General features: G+C 36.4%; 1 pseudogene; it reads left to right on the top strand.

Annotated features, from left to right (window-relative positions):
- Nucleotides 1-8,804: 8,804 nt before the first annotated feature.
- LOC111818812 lies at nt 8,805-13,766 on the top strand (annotated as a pseudogene).
- The last annotated feature ends 3,401 nt before the right edge of the window (nt 13,767-17,167 follow it).

Raw genomic sequence — 17,167 nt, 5'->3', positions numbered from 1 at the left:
GTTGAATTTTTAGCAGATTATTCTTTTCAACAAAGGTGACTATAAAAACAAAATTGAAATCAAATAGCAAATAGAGTATATGCATTTTTTCTGGGCTCACTGCCTAACATATAGTAGTCAGGTTTGATTTATTTTAGGTTTCAAAGTACAGCACGGCAGGCGTGGCTACTAGATTGTACCTAATCAGGCCTGTATTAGGAAGAATGCAACCTAAAAATCTGTGTCAGAACTCTGCTTTCATTAGTTCTCAATCTGTGGCATGTCCTGTATACTCAAAAATGTGTCTAGTGAAAGTGGCCTACGGGAATTTAAGTACTTCAGTTTTAATGAGGGGTAAGAAGAGAAACTAACAGAAACTCTTCTGATCTTTCTAAGATCCACCTCATTTGTAGAAGACACGAATGGGGTTTTGAAGATGAATGAGGGATGGATATCTTGAATACTCAGTGCTTGTATGCAAATACCTTTAAGCACAGCAACTTCTAATCCAGAACACTGGAAACAAGTTTAGGGGAACCACTGAGTTTGCTTTTGTTAAGTGAGATGGATGTGGGGAGATTATAGAGATAATTAGTGATGATGGCATTTTAATGTCACAATTATTGTGTTGGTAATATATTTTCTGAGCTCTCAAATTTGGTGGGCAGGTATTAATCCCATTTCATGAGTGAGCAATATAGGAAAGCAAAGACATTAGCCAATGATCACACTGCTAATAAATGGCAGGATTTACAGTCCGATCTCTTTCCAAACCTGTGCATTTTGACTATTACACATATCATTTCTGTTGGACTAGTTTTAGTTCTAGTGCTATGAAATTTGCTGAGTGACTTTGGCTGAATCCCTTGTTATCCTTGATTTCAGTTGTCTTTTATCTGTGCCACACTGAAGTTGAATATTATATGACTTCTAAAGTCCTTCCAGATTTTTTGTTCTTTGTGTGTCTTCTTAATCTCCAAAATATACTTCTTTTGAATCCACTTTCTTAACTCTGTGGCCTACTGGTTAGTATTACTTTGATGCATATGCCTTATGAGAACTGCTTTAGCAGGCTTTAGTTCTTACAGGGAAAGGGTTAATGAAAGCAGTTTAGAAAGTGGAAAGATAGACTAATGGCATGACAGGAGTTTCAGTGACTTGTTTCTTAGGTAACTGACAATATCTTTTAAAATCACTTGAAGCCTCTAGAGGTGGCCCTAAGAGTAAACTTGAAATATGCAGCACATCTATACAAGAAAATCTGTGAACATTCATTAAGGTGATAGAAGATGCCTGTAATACCAGCAGTCTTAAGAGGCTGAGGTAGCAGACTCACAAGTCTGAGTCCAGCTTGAAAAACTTGGTGAGAACCTGTCTTAAATGACTGAGGATGTGGCTCAGTGTGAAGGCCCTAGGTCACAGAGAGAGAGACAGGGACTGAGATTTGAACCAAGACCATGCTCTCCCTTTGCTCCCCACTTTAGGCTGTTGCAGCAAAGAATACAGAGCTCTGTATCCTCTCAGGTCTCAGAATTTTTCTTTTTGGTAGGAAAACATCAGTATTCTTCATTCCTCTGCCCCCAGCAAATATTGCTAAAACTAAATCCCACTGAATGAAGTTGACAGATGATGGATCTGTCTTCCGATCCCCAACTCAGAACTATTGCCTTACCAATGCAGGCTCAGATGTTACATCTTAATTATCCTTGTCACAGATCATTAAGTGGTAGTTACATGCAAGAAGACCTCAAGCTGCTGCCCTGCTCGTACTAAAAATTCCCTCCTAGAGTTGGAGTACTTGTTGTGAGAAACTTGCCATTGTCCCCATCACCAACTCCAGAACCCTGGCTCGGATTTTGCCTGGCAGAAGAGTGCCATAACAGTTTTCTATCTTTTCCCAGAGTAACTAATTTCATTTCCAACAGGCAATTAAAGTTAGAGACTAAATGTATACAGGCTAATTTGCAGAGAAGAACCAGGAATTGACAGTTGGGAGGAGCACTCTTAAATTCAGAACAAATGAAAAACACAAACACTTCTTGCATAGTCCACTGGTAGAGCACTTGACTTGTGTGAGGTTCTCTATTCTTTCTCCAATATTACAAAAATAAAACCCAAAAAATGTTCAGTAGCTTGAATTTCACCATCATAGAGTAACTTATGCCCCAGGATAGTTTAACAATCAGCCTGAAATTCATTGCAATAGCTGGTGTGGTCAAAAAAACTGGAAGAGACCCCTACCCAAACCTCTGATCTCCTGGGATGACTAAGGGCATACCAAATACTGAGACCTCCTGGGGAACAAAATCAGTTTATTAACAAGATGAAATACTTAAATAACATAGCTGATTACTAAACATAAAAAGAAGGAAAAAGTCAAGCCCTAGTTGTAGAGGGTGTCAGTGTACAGATTTGTTACAATTTTTTGGGGTAGTATTTTAGGGAAAGGTCTACAAGGTGTTCAGGGCCTCACTACTAGATTGGACTCGCAGTGATCTACCTGTTTGCAGCCTCCCAAGAGCTGGGATTACAGGCAAGTGCCACCACACCCAGTCTCAATTGTCATCTCTGCACGCCCCGGTGGCAGGGCTGGCATGGCAGACCTGGGGATTGACTCCCCGGCCCCTGTGCCTGCTTGCAGGCTCTTTAATCTTCTGAGATATTTGGCTGGCCCTACAATATATTCTCTATAAATTCAGTTTCTAACAAAATAGATTACAAGATATGGTACATGAAAAACAAATGTCAGAAATAAACTCAGAAGTATCAAATTTGTGAGTTGAATAATAAACTCAAGAGGCAGATGTTATAGGTATCTTTATAAATCCAACTCTGCTATCAAAAATATTTCAGATTCACTAATACAAATAGGTAAAAAGTAAAAGGACAGCAAATAGCATGGTGTGATCCAAATATGCAGGGAATGCTTAAGTACAAAAAATTACAGTAGAAAACATTGCTTAACCCTTCATGTCCACGTGCTTCTGACATCTCATCATTATTTTCCCTTTCTAAAGCAGATAGGAAGTCCTAGTTCTTGTTTTGGAAAGTTGTAATTAAAAAATACAATGAGTTCTAATGGGTGCTACGTAACAGAAAGGCAGGCTTATAAACATTGTTTGAACAGTTTCCCCTTCACAGTATTGTAACTTTCAGATTTTATTTACTCTCAATATTCTCTTTAGATAATAAAAAAATAAACATTATCATCTGTTTCAATTTACTTTATTCATCAGTCCTGGCTTCTTGCAATTTCTAGCTCTTCTGCAATTCAAAATGACCCTAAAATATAATAAACATTTTGAATCCATTTAGAACACTGAGGGAGCTAGGACAGTACAACTAAAGACACTCAGTGAAACAGGACTTCCAGAACTGCTTTACAAAGTGGAAAGAACAAAGGGGTAAGTGTTTGAAGCAAGGGAGGATAGGTCCTTTATTCTAATATTTTTCTTTAAAAATGTAAACATTTGTATGTTTTGATCACACTTCACACTGTGGAAACATAAAAGAAGTAGAATATTGTCAGAAAAATTTTAAGATAAAAATTATTAGAGACTAGTTCTATTTTATAGTAATAAAAGGATCTATCCCCAGGGAGATATTGTAAGTATGAATATATACCCACTTAACAAGAGAGGGTTACAATACATGGAGCAAAAAGTGACAGTTGGAGAGAGAAGTATTACAACAATAATATTTAGGGATTTGGTATCTCAGTTTCAGTAGTAGAATAAATAGGAAGAAAGCCAACAGTGCTATGCTGTACAAGGCTTCAAAAATGTAGTCAACTAGACCTCTAACATAGAGCATTTTACCCCATAAAAAAAATACTTGGCAGGCACACACATCTTCTGAAATATGAGACATGCTTTGATAGATTTTAAAGCTAAATTTCTGGTTCAAAGTCAGATTTTTCAACTACCACAGTGGAGTGAAATTTGAAATAAAAAACAGACTTCCAGATAGATGACAGAGCAGTAAACAGCAGCAAATCAGCTTCTCTGAGATTTGCAATCCAGACACTGCAGGGGTAACAACTTGGGGAACGAAAGAAGGAGCAAGGTAGGTCCCTGGAACCCAGGGAGAATCTGAAGGGAGAGGTGAAGCCCACAGAGAAAGTGAAGAGACATAAATTAAACAAAAACAGATGACAAACCACTTGCCCCCAACTTCTGGGTTGATGTATGAGAGAGGAGGCTCAAGTCTGCAGAGATAGTGAAGGCAGGTGATTCCACAGGCCTGTGGAATGGAGCACTCTCATGTGAACAAAACTGGTGAATGGTGAGTCCACTCATCTGGAGAAAATGGTTGGCCATATGCCATTTTAGGGAAGAGCCAGCTAAACCTGGGATTAAGAGCAGCACTGATTTGGCTTCCTCTCAGGGCTCCCAGGAGCTAAGGATGCAAAATTGTGAGAGATGGTCAATGAGTCAAGGATAAGTTGGCAAAAGATACCCATTGTGTTGTAGGCTGAACACCTTTGGCCCCAGTGTCACAACCAGAAGCCAGAGAAGCCTAAATTCTGTAGGATTGAAAGCATCAGAAAGAGCACCATGCCCTATTCCTGCTGCAGGCTTTCTGGAATTATTCAGCACTCAGTCCTAATCCTACTTCAGACTAGCAGGGATCATCCAACATAGATCTGGGCTCTATATGCCTCCGTTGTCTACCAGTAATAGCATAGACACATTACCACAAAACTGTAGACCCCAAAAGATAAAAAGCTTGAAGTCCCAGAGAAATATCTCCTTTTTTTCTTCTTGTTGCTTTCTTTTTTTCTTGATTATTGTCTTGGTTACTTTTCCTGTTGCTGAGGCAAACTACCCAGCAGCTATGAGTTAAGGAAGGAAAGGTTTAGCTTAGTTTGCAGAGGTTTTAGTTCATTGTTGGCTGGGTACCAAGGAAGGGTAATATGATGGAGGATCATAACAGGAAAAACAGTTCATGGCAAGCAAAAGACAGCAACTGCAAGCAAATAAGACAAACCTCTTTGTGTCTGTTATATCCAGGGGAGGTAGTACTCGCACTTAATCCTAGGGCTGATCTACGGTCTTAGTATGAGGATGCCTTAAAAATTCTTCTACATGGGCACCTGCCCATTAGCTCAGTTATTTAAGTGCCTGCTTAAGCAAAGCAGTCAGGCTCAGAGTTCTGTGGTTCAATCCCCAGATGCTCATGCCTTACCAGAGCTGCCCTGAAGGCATCCTGAGTGGCCACCCCCCCAAAAAATCCTTCTGAACTTTTGGAGCTGGGGAGATGGCTCAGTAGAATAAGAGCTTCCCTGGCAAGCACAAGGGCCTGAGTTCAACCCTTGGTTCCACAAAAAATAAAAAAATTCTTCTACATGAATAATTAAACCACCACCCTTAATCTCAGTCTGTGGCAAAGTCTCTGAACATGAGAAAATACAAACAAATTTTCTTCCAAGACCTAATACATGTTCTGGAGTTTAACAAGCCAATGCCGTCCTCATTCTCAATAGAAAACTTCCAAGCATGTTTTTCTTTTCTTTTTGTACTGGGGATCAAAATCAGGACCTTGCATTTGTCAGGCAAGTGATTATGCCACTGAGCTATATCCATGGTTCCAAGCCTGATGTATGTCAACAGCATTTCTATCCAAATTCTAGTCTTCTGAGTTCTGACCAGAATCTCCACTCAAGTATAAGCTCAAGCATTCCAGTGATGCTTTTGCATCTGGGATCTCTAAACCTTTCAAACCCTTCTCACAAGCCAGTTTCAAAGACTGTGAACCACATGGTCAGATATAGTCCCACCAATGACCCCACTTGTCTGGTACCAAATTCAGTCTTAATTATTTTTCTTAATGCTGAGATGAAAAACCTGACACCCATGAGTTAAGAGGGTAAAGGTTTATTTAGCTCACAGTTTGTAGAAGTTTTACTTCATAATTGGCTTGCTCCAAGGCAAGGGGGCATGGCAGGGGAGAAACAGTTCATCGTAGGCAGAAGACAAAGAGCAAGCAACAAGATAAACCTGTTTTTGTCCTTTATATATTATCTAGGCTACCCACACTTAGGATACGTAGACCTCACACTCTTAATCCTGGTTCCTTTAATCCTCCACTGTACTGTGAATCAATCTCAGTGTCACACACTATAGATACAACCACCCCTGAAAGGCCCCATATATGATTTCATGAATCTTTGGAGGGACATGTACCAGAGGCCGTAACATTTTTTTCTGGAATGTGAGCATTGTTTTTAGGTTTGTTTTTTTGTTTTCCATTTTGTTTTGTCCTTGCTTCTTTCCCTCTAGTTTTCTTCAGAATTTCCCCAAATCTTATGTAATCTTCCTTAGTCCCCCAGTGTTGCTTCTAATCTTCCCTTTTACCTACTTTTTTTCTTTTATCTCTTTAAAGTTTTCTCTGAGAGTAAAATTTCTTTACTGAGGGGATGTTTACTCTGTATCATTTTCTGATTTGTCTTAGGTTTTGTTACCTCTACATCTTGTACCTATCAATAGTGAGGGAAAACTCTTACCACAATTAGTCATTTTCTAGACTGTGATTGATTCTATTGTTATTACTGACTGTACTATTTTAGCAAAAATGAAATGTTGTGCTCAGTTCTTTTTCCTTATGCTGACATTGTCTGGTGGTCATAAGCAATATGACCATTACCAAAAAACTGGATGTTAGGCCAAATAAGTCTCAACCTCACTGCCTAGTAAATTGGAGAATTGGAACCTTGGTATGGGGTCTAAAGCCAAAAATTCAGCTTTACCTAGAAAATATCTCTGAAAAGTAGTCATTTCATAAGGTCTCAACACTAATAAGGAAACTGCCTACCATAAGCAATTTACAATCATCAAAGCAGAATATATAATCTCCAATGTGGGAACACCCAACCAAGTAAGACAAATTTTAACAGACATGAAAAATCTAATGGGCAATAACATGATTGTACTCAGGGAACTTAGCATTCCATTGACACAGAGGTAAATGAACTATGAAAAAAATAAGTAAAGAAATAGCAGAATTAAGCCAAAGTTGTGAAGAAATGGACTTAGTGGACCTTTATAGTGTTCCAGCCAACAGCATCACAATATAGGTGCTTCCTAGCTTCACATGGGATGTTCTCCAAAATAGACAATATACAAGCACATAGACCCTGCTGAACTAAATGAAAAACAATTGAAATTATCCTATGCATGTTATCTAACCACAGAGCAATGAAACTGGAAATTATTGACAGAAGAAAGAGCAAAAAGTCTATAAACACATGGAAACAAAATAATACCCTCCTGAGCCATTAATACAGCATGGATGAAATTAAAGAAGAGATTAAACAGTATTTACAATCAAATGAAAATGAAGATACAACTTACTGGAACCAGTGGGATGCAATGAAAGCTGTCTTAAGAGGAAAATTTATACAGATAAATTCTCACATCAGGCTAAAAGAACAAGCCCAAATAGGCAATCTTATGCTGCACCTCAAACTCATAGAAAAAAAAAAGAAAAGCCCAAAGCACAAAGAAGGCATAAAATTATAAAGATCAGAGCAGAAATATGTGCACTTGAGATGAAGAAAGCAATCCAAAGAATTAATGAGTTGAAGAGTTGGTTCTTTGAAAGAATAAATGAAATTGCTAAACCCTTCGCCAACCTCAAGAAAAAAATTCAAATTCATGCAATAGGGGATGGAAAGGGTGAAATAACTACAAACCCTATAGAAATATAGAAGATCATCAATACTTGTTTTTTTAAGCAATTCATATTTTATTGCAAAAGAATAATCTAGATGGGTGGACATGAATTTAATACAGAAGGTAAGACTTCTTAAGAAACTCTCAAAGGATGGAAAATACAGAAGAAATGTAATGCAATTCCTAGATACATATGAACAACCAAAGCTGAATCAAGAAGATACAAATAGGGGCTGGCGAGATAGTTCAGTGGACTAAGCACAGGGACTGGGATTTGATCCCTGGAACTACATGCCATGCTGGCCCTGCCTCTATGTGTGCAGGAGAACATTATGAGTCTGAGCTGTGCAGTGAGACCCTGTACCAACTACATAAAAAAAGAAAATAAAAATATTCTTTTTTTAAACTTTATTTATTTATTTAGTGTGTGTGTGGCCAGTTCAGCCCACCAGGGGGCGGGGCTGGCTGGCATGTGGTGCTGGGGATTGAACCGCAGTCTCTGCTTTTGCTTAGCTTAGCTTGTTCTAAGGAGGTGCTTTAGACCACTGAGCCATCTCACCAGCCCCAAATATTCTTTATTTTTATTTTTATTTTTGGCAGAACCAGCGATTGAACTCAGACCCTTGTGCTTGCCAGGGAAGCACTTATTCCACTGAGCCATCTCCTCAGCCCCGATAAAAATATTCTTAATAACCCAATATCAACCAAGGAAATTGAAAACGTAATATAAAACCTACCAACAAGGAAAAGCCCAGATCCTGATTGATTTAAAGGTGATTCTAAAAGAAATTTAGAGAGAACCTAATGCCAACTCTTCTCAAACTCTTCAGTGAAACTGGAAGTGGAGCAGTTCTCCCTAACTCGATACTGGAGGCAAGTATTATTCTAATACCAAAATCAGAGAAGGACCTACACATAAAAGGCTACTATAGGCCAATCTTGCTAATGAACATAGATGTAAAAGTCTTCAATAAAATACTAGAAACAGAGTGCAACAAATAATCAGATTATACATCATGACCAAGTGGTATTCATCCTAGGAATGCAGTGATTTTTTAATATATGCAAATCTATAATTTTAATATATCACATCAATGGAACAAAGGACAAAAATCACATGATCGGGGGTCTGAGGAATGTCAACTATTCAACATGGAGGCAGAGGTTCATAAACTAGAACTGATGTTCCAGAAAGCTGACTCTGATTTGGATTATATTCGGTACAGGCTGAAATATGAAATCAAGTCATCATGATTCAGCAGGAGAGAAAAATCCAGTAACGCTTTTAAAGGAAATGTCAGCAATAAACTCTCGATACCAAACTTTGTATGCACGTTTTAAACCTGTTGCTATTGAACAGAAAGAGACTAAGAGCTGCATTTATACTATGTTGAATGAGACTATGACCATGATAGAAGAACTATGAAAGCAAACAGATGTGGAGCTGTTACCACTGACTGAAGAAGAAAACACTGGGACAGAACAGTTGAAATCTCACATGCTACACTTAGGAAGAAATGGAATTGCAAAAGAGAACTCTAATGAAGAAGAGATTAATTCCAGAGAAATATAAAGAGATGTCTTGTTAGTAGTTCATGAGTATAGGTGGGGAGGTCAAGGAGGAAGAGGAGGAAGAGGAGGCTTGGTTTGAGTGACCAGGAGTGATGCCTTTCATAAGAGAAGGATTAAGAAGGGCAGATATTATATTAATACAATTCAGCCAAGGGGTGGAGTGGAAATAAAAGGATATATATATATATATATATATATATATATATATAATTTTAATTAAGGAAGCCCCTTAATACTAATTTTATATCTGTTTTCTTTTTGTATTATTGGGATAATAGATGTTCTGGCTTATCATAAAATAATGTACCCTTTAGTCTGTCATTGAGTGAATGAATTGCATTGGGAATTAAAGTATACTATAAGCAGAAAAAAAAATCATATGATCATCTCAGTAGATGCAGAAAAAGCTTTTGTCAAAATCCAAAACTCATTCATGATAGAAACTCTACAGAAAATTGGAATAGGTGATTTTTACTTCAACCTGATAAAAGCCATCTATGACAACCCCATGGCTAACATAAGTCTACATGGAGAAAAACTGAAAACTTTTACTCTCAGATCTGGTACAAGACAAGGACATCCTCTTTCATCACTCCTGTTCAATATACTTCTGGAAACATTAGCCAGAGCAATTAGATAAGAAAAAGAAATAAAAGGAATAATGATTGGACAGGAAGAAGTGAAACTATCATTGCTTGCAGATGCCATGATACTATACATAGAAGACTCCAAAATGTTCACGAAGAGACTTGTTGATTTAATAAACAAATTCAGTAGTGTAGCAGGATACAAAGCCAGCATTCAAAAATCAATAGCATTTCTATACACTAGGCAATAAATCCTCTGAGAGAAAAATTAGGGAAAACACAGCTTTCACAATAACATCTTCCCTAGTGACTTTTCTCCTGTTGCTGGGTCAAAATACCTGACACAAAAAATCAAAGAAGGAAAGGTCTATTTAGCTCATAGTTAGTGGTAGTTTCAGTAAATACTCAGCTGGCTCCAAGGAAGCATGGCGTATGGAAGAAGGCAGCAGCTCATGGTGGCAGAAAATAGCAAAGAGCAAGAGCCAAAATAAAGGAGCAGCAGCTGTGGCAGCTAGGAAACCTCTCTTCCTTCCCTATATTGCATTTAGGCTATTCCACCCCCCCCCCCGAGTGGGTGTAGCACTGACACCCATAATCCCAGCTTTGGATCATGAATTAATCCCAAATAGGAAGAACCAACATTGTGAGAATGGGCATACTCCCAAAATTATTATACAGATTCAATGCAATCTGAATTAAAATACTATAAATGTACTCACAGGTCTAGAAAATGCATTCCTAAAGTACATCTGGAACCAGAAGAGACCTAGAATAGCAAAAGCAATCCTGGGTGACAAAGGAAAGGCAGGAGGTATCACAATCCCTGACTTGAAATTATACTATGAAGCTACTGTGATAAAATGAGCATACTACTGAGAAAAAAAAAAACCAACAGATGTGACTATCAGTGAAAAGATTAGAAGATGCAGGCACAACTACAAATACACTCGGTCACTCTATCTTTGATACAGAGGCCAAATATGTTCATCAGAAGAAAGATTGCCTCTTTAATAAAATGTGCTGGAAGTTCCCTGGAAAATAGCTCAGTGGAATAAGTGCTCACCTGGCAAGCAGAAGATCCTGAGTTCCATCCCTGGTACCACCAAAACAAAAAGTGCTGGAAAAACTGGCTTTCCATATGCTGAAAACTTAAAATAGAATCATAACTATCACCATGCACAGAACTACAGTCAAAATTGATCAAATATTTAAATATTAAAACTGAAACGCTGAATCTTCTGGAAGGGAAAGTAGGTAGAAATCTTAAGGACACTGGGGTAGATAGAAAGGTCATTTACAAAAATCAAACTGTATGCGAAATACTCCAGAGAATTAACAATTGTGATCTCATCCTTTGAAAAGTTTCCATATGTCAAAAGAAATCACATACAAATTAAAAAGAAAATCCATGAATTGGAAAAAAATTCTAGTGGATTGCCCTTCAGACAAAGGACTCATATCTAGATTGTATAAAGAATTTTTAAAAATCGGGCATCACGGGGCTGGTGAGATAGCTCAGTAGAATAAGTGCTTGCCTGGCAAGTACAAGGTCCTGAGTTCAATCCCCAGTTTAAAAAAAAAAAAAAATCAGGCATCAAAAATTCAAAGGCTCCATCCACAAATTGGCATCTGAGGTGAATATATACTATACAAATGAAGAGATACAAGTAACAATTAAGTATATGAGAAAATGTTCAACATCATTGTTTACTCAAGAGATGCAAATTAAAACAATGGTGAGATACCATCTTATGCCAGAAAAAATGGCGATCGTCAATAAGTCAACCAAAACCAAATTCTGGAAAGTCTGTGGGGAAAAAAGAACACTTCATCATGGTTGGTGGGAGTGCAGGCTGGTACAACCATTATGGAAATTAATATGGAGATTCCTGAAAAAGCTAGGTTTGGAGATCCCATTCAACCCAGGTATTCCCCTCCTTTGGTATTTTTCCAAAAGAACTGAAGTCATCATACCACAATGATATATGCACACCCATGTTTATAGCAGTGCAATTATTCATTGCGAAATCTTAGGAACAACTCAAATGCCCATCATCTGAAGAATGGATAAAAAAGATATGATATTAGTTAATGCTTAATTTTTTTCTTTATAATCTTATTTTTTCTTCTGAATTTCTTATGACTTTTTGTTACTGTTTTGCTTAATTTTTCTTAAATCATCTTGCATTTTTATATCAGGTGACCTAAACAACTAATTTGAAGATAACATCATGCAGTACAGCAACCATTGTTGAATTCCTATTACTTTGTTTAGTGAAATTTTGTATCATTTCTAATGCTGTTTGTTTTTCTATCACTATTTTGTATTATTTTAAGAACAACAAACTCACTGAAAGAAAAATTAGGCAAACACGCCTTTCATTCTAACATCCAAAAGAAATGAAATACTTTGGCAATCACTGAAGAAAGTAAAAAGCCCTCACATTGAAACAGTATAGTACTCTGAAAAAAGACATCAAAGAGGATATTAACAAATGGAAAGAAATCCATTGTTCTTGGATGTGAAGAACCAATATAGTGAAAATGACCATACTTCTAAAACTGTTATACAGATTTAATGCAATCCTAATCAAAATACCATTGTCATACCTCACAGAAGCAGAGAAAACATCTGCAAAATTCATTTGGAGCCAGAAGAGACCCAGAATAGCAAAAGCAATTCTGGGCAACAGAGGCAAGGTATGATGCATCACAGTCTCTAGCTTGAAATTGTACTGCAAAGATACAGTGGTAAAAATAAAATGGTACTATAGAAATAAACTCACCTAAGGTATAAAGGAACATAATAGAAGATATAAAAACAACTACAAACACACTCAGCCACCTTATTCTTTTTTTTTCAAAATTTTATTGATAAACAGATAGCAATGAGACAGTTTCAAATCAAATCGGAAGTACAGTTTCAACAAATAAAACACTGCATATATTCTTCTTAGTGGTTAATTGCTGTACAAGATGTGGACTTGAGATCCTATTTACAAACACCATTAGAACAAATCATTCTATTCATTAAGAGAATGCAACTATATATCTGTCCTAACCACTTTGAATACACAGACACAAAATGGACATTCATCGGTATACCCCATTTTTTCTAAGTTCTGTTATTGAATATTATAGGTGTGTAAACTCAGCAAAATATTCTAAAAGAGTCCAGTAGCCCATAATAGCATTGGGTCTTCTGTTTAACTGGCAATGTCAGAAATTATTGACCTGAGTCCCCCACAGCTCAACATAACAATATGTCAGCCACCTTATTCTTGACAAAGGTGCCAATTACCTTCACTGGAAGAAAGATAACCTCTTCAATAAACAGTGCTGGGAAGACTGGCTTACCACATGCTGAAGACTAAACTTAAACCAATAGGTTTCTTTATGCATGAAAGTTAGTATGGTTCAAAGATGTAAATATTAATACAGAAACTGGAAGATAAAATAGGTAAAACCCTAGAACAAATATGTGTATATGAATACTTTATGAAAAAATTTCTGATTGTACATCAAATATTACAAAGAATCAACAACTGAGATCTATCATTCTAAATACCTTATGCACAGCAAAAGAAACCACCAAAAGCATGAAAAGACAATATAAAGAATAGGCTAAACATATTATAAGGTATTCCTTAAAGGACTATCATTGGGAATATATAAAGAAGTAAATAAATCTGACCATTCCAAATTTAAAAAACCAATCCAAAGTGGGCATCTGAAGGGAATAGACACTTCTCAGATGAAAAGGTATGAACAGCAAATATATATATGAAAAATGTTCAACACCACTGGTCATTTAAGAGCTGCAAATTAAAATAACACTGGTTCCCTTTCATTACTGAAAGAGTGGATATCATCAAAAAATCAACCAATAGCAAATGCTGGCAGAGTTCTGGTGAAATAGTAATCTTTCAGTGTTGGTGTGAATGTAGACTGGTGCAACCACAGTGAAAAATCAGTGTGGAGGTTATTGAAAAATCTTAAAATTAGAGGTTCCATTTGATTCAGATATTGCTCTTCTTGGTATCTTTCCAAAAGAATTAAAAGCATCACACTACTGCGAAATATGCTCAACCATTTTTACAACAGCATAATTTGTAAAGACTAAATCTTGAAAATAGCCCAGAAGTCCATAAACAGACGAATGGATAAAGAAAGTGTGGAAGTGTGGTTTTCATATACAGTGAAGTAGTTCTTTGCCATAAAGAAAGATAAACGAGATATTTTAGGTAGATTGTGGCATTTTAAGACCATGCTTTTTATTTATTTATTTATTTTTAAAATTTATGTATTTAGTACAGGGTCTCACTACGCAGCTCAGATTTACAGTGATCCTCCTGCTTTCAGCCTTCCCAGTGCTGGGATTACAGGTGTGCTCCTCCGTGCCCGGTCTCAGTGGCTGGCTCATGGTACTTGGGGGTGGGGCTGGTGTGGCATGTGATACCCAGGATCAAACCCAGGCCCTGTGCTTGCCTAAACAGGTGCTTAGTCGGCTGAGCTATCTTGCTGACCCTAAGACCATGCTTTTAAATGAAATAAATGGCACATGCATTTAAAAATTTTGCATGTAATTCAAGGACAGATGATGGTTGTTTTTCCAAAATTCTGTACAATATTATTGGAAATGCTTTCCACCTGGGAAACCTTTAAACAAGCATCATCAATCAGCCATAAAACAATACAAAAATTATCCAAGTAAGCATCATTGTAAATGATATGTGGTCAGGAACAGAACAGAATTCATTTGCTGTATCAAATATGTCAATTTCTACTTTAGTTACTTGGAGCAGATAATCTAATTCTGTGAATCCAAGTATTCCTGCCCTTGAAATAGTTGCAACATTTCTACAGCTCTTTGAACCATCACTGATTTACGTGTCTTACATATATTATTTAAATTTCACATCAATCCTCTGAGGTAGGTGAGTTTTACAAGTGAAAGAACTGAAACAAGAAGTTAAGTGCCTTGATCATGTGTGAAACATGATAGTGAAGTCAAAATGCAAGCCAGGTTAGAATTCAACTCCGAGTATAGGTGATAATTCAATATGTTCTCAGTCTCTGAGCAATAGGAAGCATATAATATCAACCTCTTTTAGGACTGCTATGAGAATTACTTAAAATAATAAAGGTCCAATAAAAGAAAAAAATAAATAAATAAAAATAAAAATTTTGCATGGTTTCCTTGTGTGAAAAACCAAAATGGTACATAAGATCCAAAATATATGATAGATATTGGGACGTAGGAATAAAATGTTCAAATTGTAGTTGGAGCAAGGGAGGGGAGGAGGAAGACAAGAAATAGAAGAAATCAACAATAGTTACACCCTGATATGAGTAAATATGAAATATAATGTGTGTATGTATAAATCTACCAATTGAAAACACACTAGTCTGTATGAACAATATGGACTAATAAAAATGACATGAAAAGACAGCAAGGACTTGGAGAGGCCAAAATCTCAAAGAATGTAGAACCACACTGAAGTTAGCCAAGCCACATCACTGCTTTTTTCTTCTTTTTTATTTTAAGGTGAGTAAAAAAAATTAAAAAATATTACAAATGATACAGAATTTCTAAACACACTATGATATGGATTTAACAATGGTCGTTATATTACATATTGTCTTCAAAGTAGTTGTTCAGATTACCAGATATTTTTCATGCTTAAAAATTGCTTAAAAATGTTAAGCATTAATTGTTACTTTCAATAAACTATTCAAAATTAATAGTACAAGGGCTCGCCAAATAGCTCAGTGGATTAAAGCGCCTGCAAGCAGGCACAGGGGTCATGGTTTTGATCTCAGGGGCAGGCTGAGACAGCAATTCAGACTGGGCATGGTGGCACAGGCCTGTAATTCCAGCTCCTGGGGAGGCTGTAAGCAGGAGAATCACTGTGACTCCAATCTAGTAGTGAGACCCTGAACACCCTGTAGACCCTTCCCTAAAATACAAAAAAAGAAAGAAGAAAGAAAGAAAGAAAGAAAGAAAGAAAGAAGAAAGAAAGAAAGAAAGAGTTATCTTAACTATCGTGTGTGTGTGTGTGTGTGTGTGTGTGTGTGTGTGTGTGTGTGTATTTCCCCCATCCTTCTTTCTTTTTTTTCTCCTTTCCCTCACCCCAGTTGCTTTTTCTTTTAGAGAATTTGGTGACAACTTGGAAGAGGTATAGTTGTTGAAAAGACATTAGAGCTACATGTAGTGCTAGGAGATTAAAAAGTAACAGCTGAATACTTGAAAAGAAAAAGCATAAAAGTTACACATTTGGCCTGTGGAGTGGAAATCAGAAATAAAAAGACCAGAAAATCAAGCAGAAAGTAAACAGAACTTTAAGCTCTGTCACAATGTGAGAGAAATAAAAGATTACAGTTTACAGTTACAGATTGAGGGACCCTGAAAAATCCCTATGACTTCAATAGAAATCTTTGTGGGGATGAACTATAGAAATAAAAAAAAACCTATAGAAATAAGTGTTAAGCAGAAGTAGATCAGCATTCAAGTTGTCTAACAGGCCTAGACCTATTTCTATCTCTGAGTGAAAAAACTTGTGCTGTGTCTATCATAACTACAAACTAAAATAAAATAAAATTTTACCAGAATAAGATATCACTTGAGACTTCCAGAAGTTTTTGTGTATAATATTCAGCATGTAGCCTGAAATACATGCACAGAAATGATCATTACAACTTTGTTAATCATAACTAAAACTAGAAAAAAATCTATAAACAATTAATTTAGCTAAATTCATATATCTTATATATGAAAACTATGGCTCAATAAAGTTGTAAAGCAAATGAAATAACTGATTAATACATTCAAAAATAGAGTAAAACATGAAAAAATCAACAGAAACTAGATTCTGCGTCAGAGAATAAAGATTTAAAAATGAAACAAAATGTTTAAAATTAATAAATTCATAGACAGCTTAACACCATTTTAGAGAAATGAAATAGATTAGTAAAGGACATGAAAAGGTTAACTGAATAGAGAAAATAGAGGGAATATTGGACAGAAAAAATACAAAAGTGTATACAGGGTATATGTCGTATAATGTTTTGTCGTATAATATAATGGGAATCCCAGAAAATGAGGAAAGCAAGAACATGACAGAAAAATATTGATAAGGATCTGCCTAAATTTTACAGAACTCAGGAACATCAAGAAGCACCAGAATCAAAAAACTCTATGAACCCTAAGCAGAGAAAGTTGACTGCTACAATAGAGAAACATTAAAACACAAAAATGAAAAATAAAACATCTTAAACACAATTAGAAAAAGAGATATGAGCAATTTCAAAATAGCAAGAATAGACCTTACAACAGAATGAAATATTTAAAGTGTT

The sequence above is a fragment of the Octodon degus genome, unplaced genomic scaffold, assembly GCF_000260255.1.
Source record: "Octodon degus isolate 3935 unplaced genomic scaffold, OctDeg1.0 scaffold00103, whole genome shotgun sequence".
In the NCBI taxonomy this organism is placed as follows: Eukaryota; Metazoa; Chordata; class Mammalia; order Rodentia; family Octodontidae; genus Octodon; species Octodon degus.
This window is presented reverse-complemented; position numbering and strand designations above follow the sequence as displayed.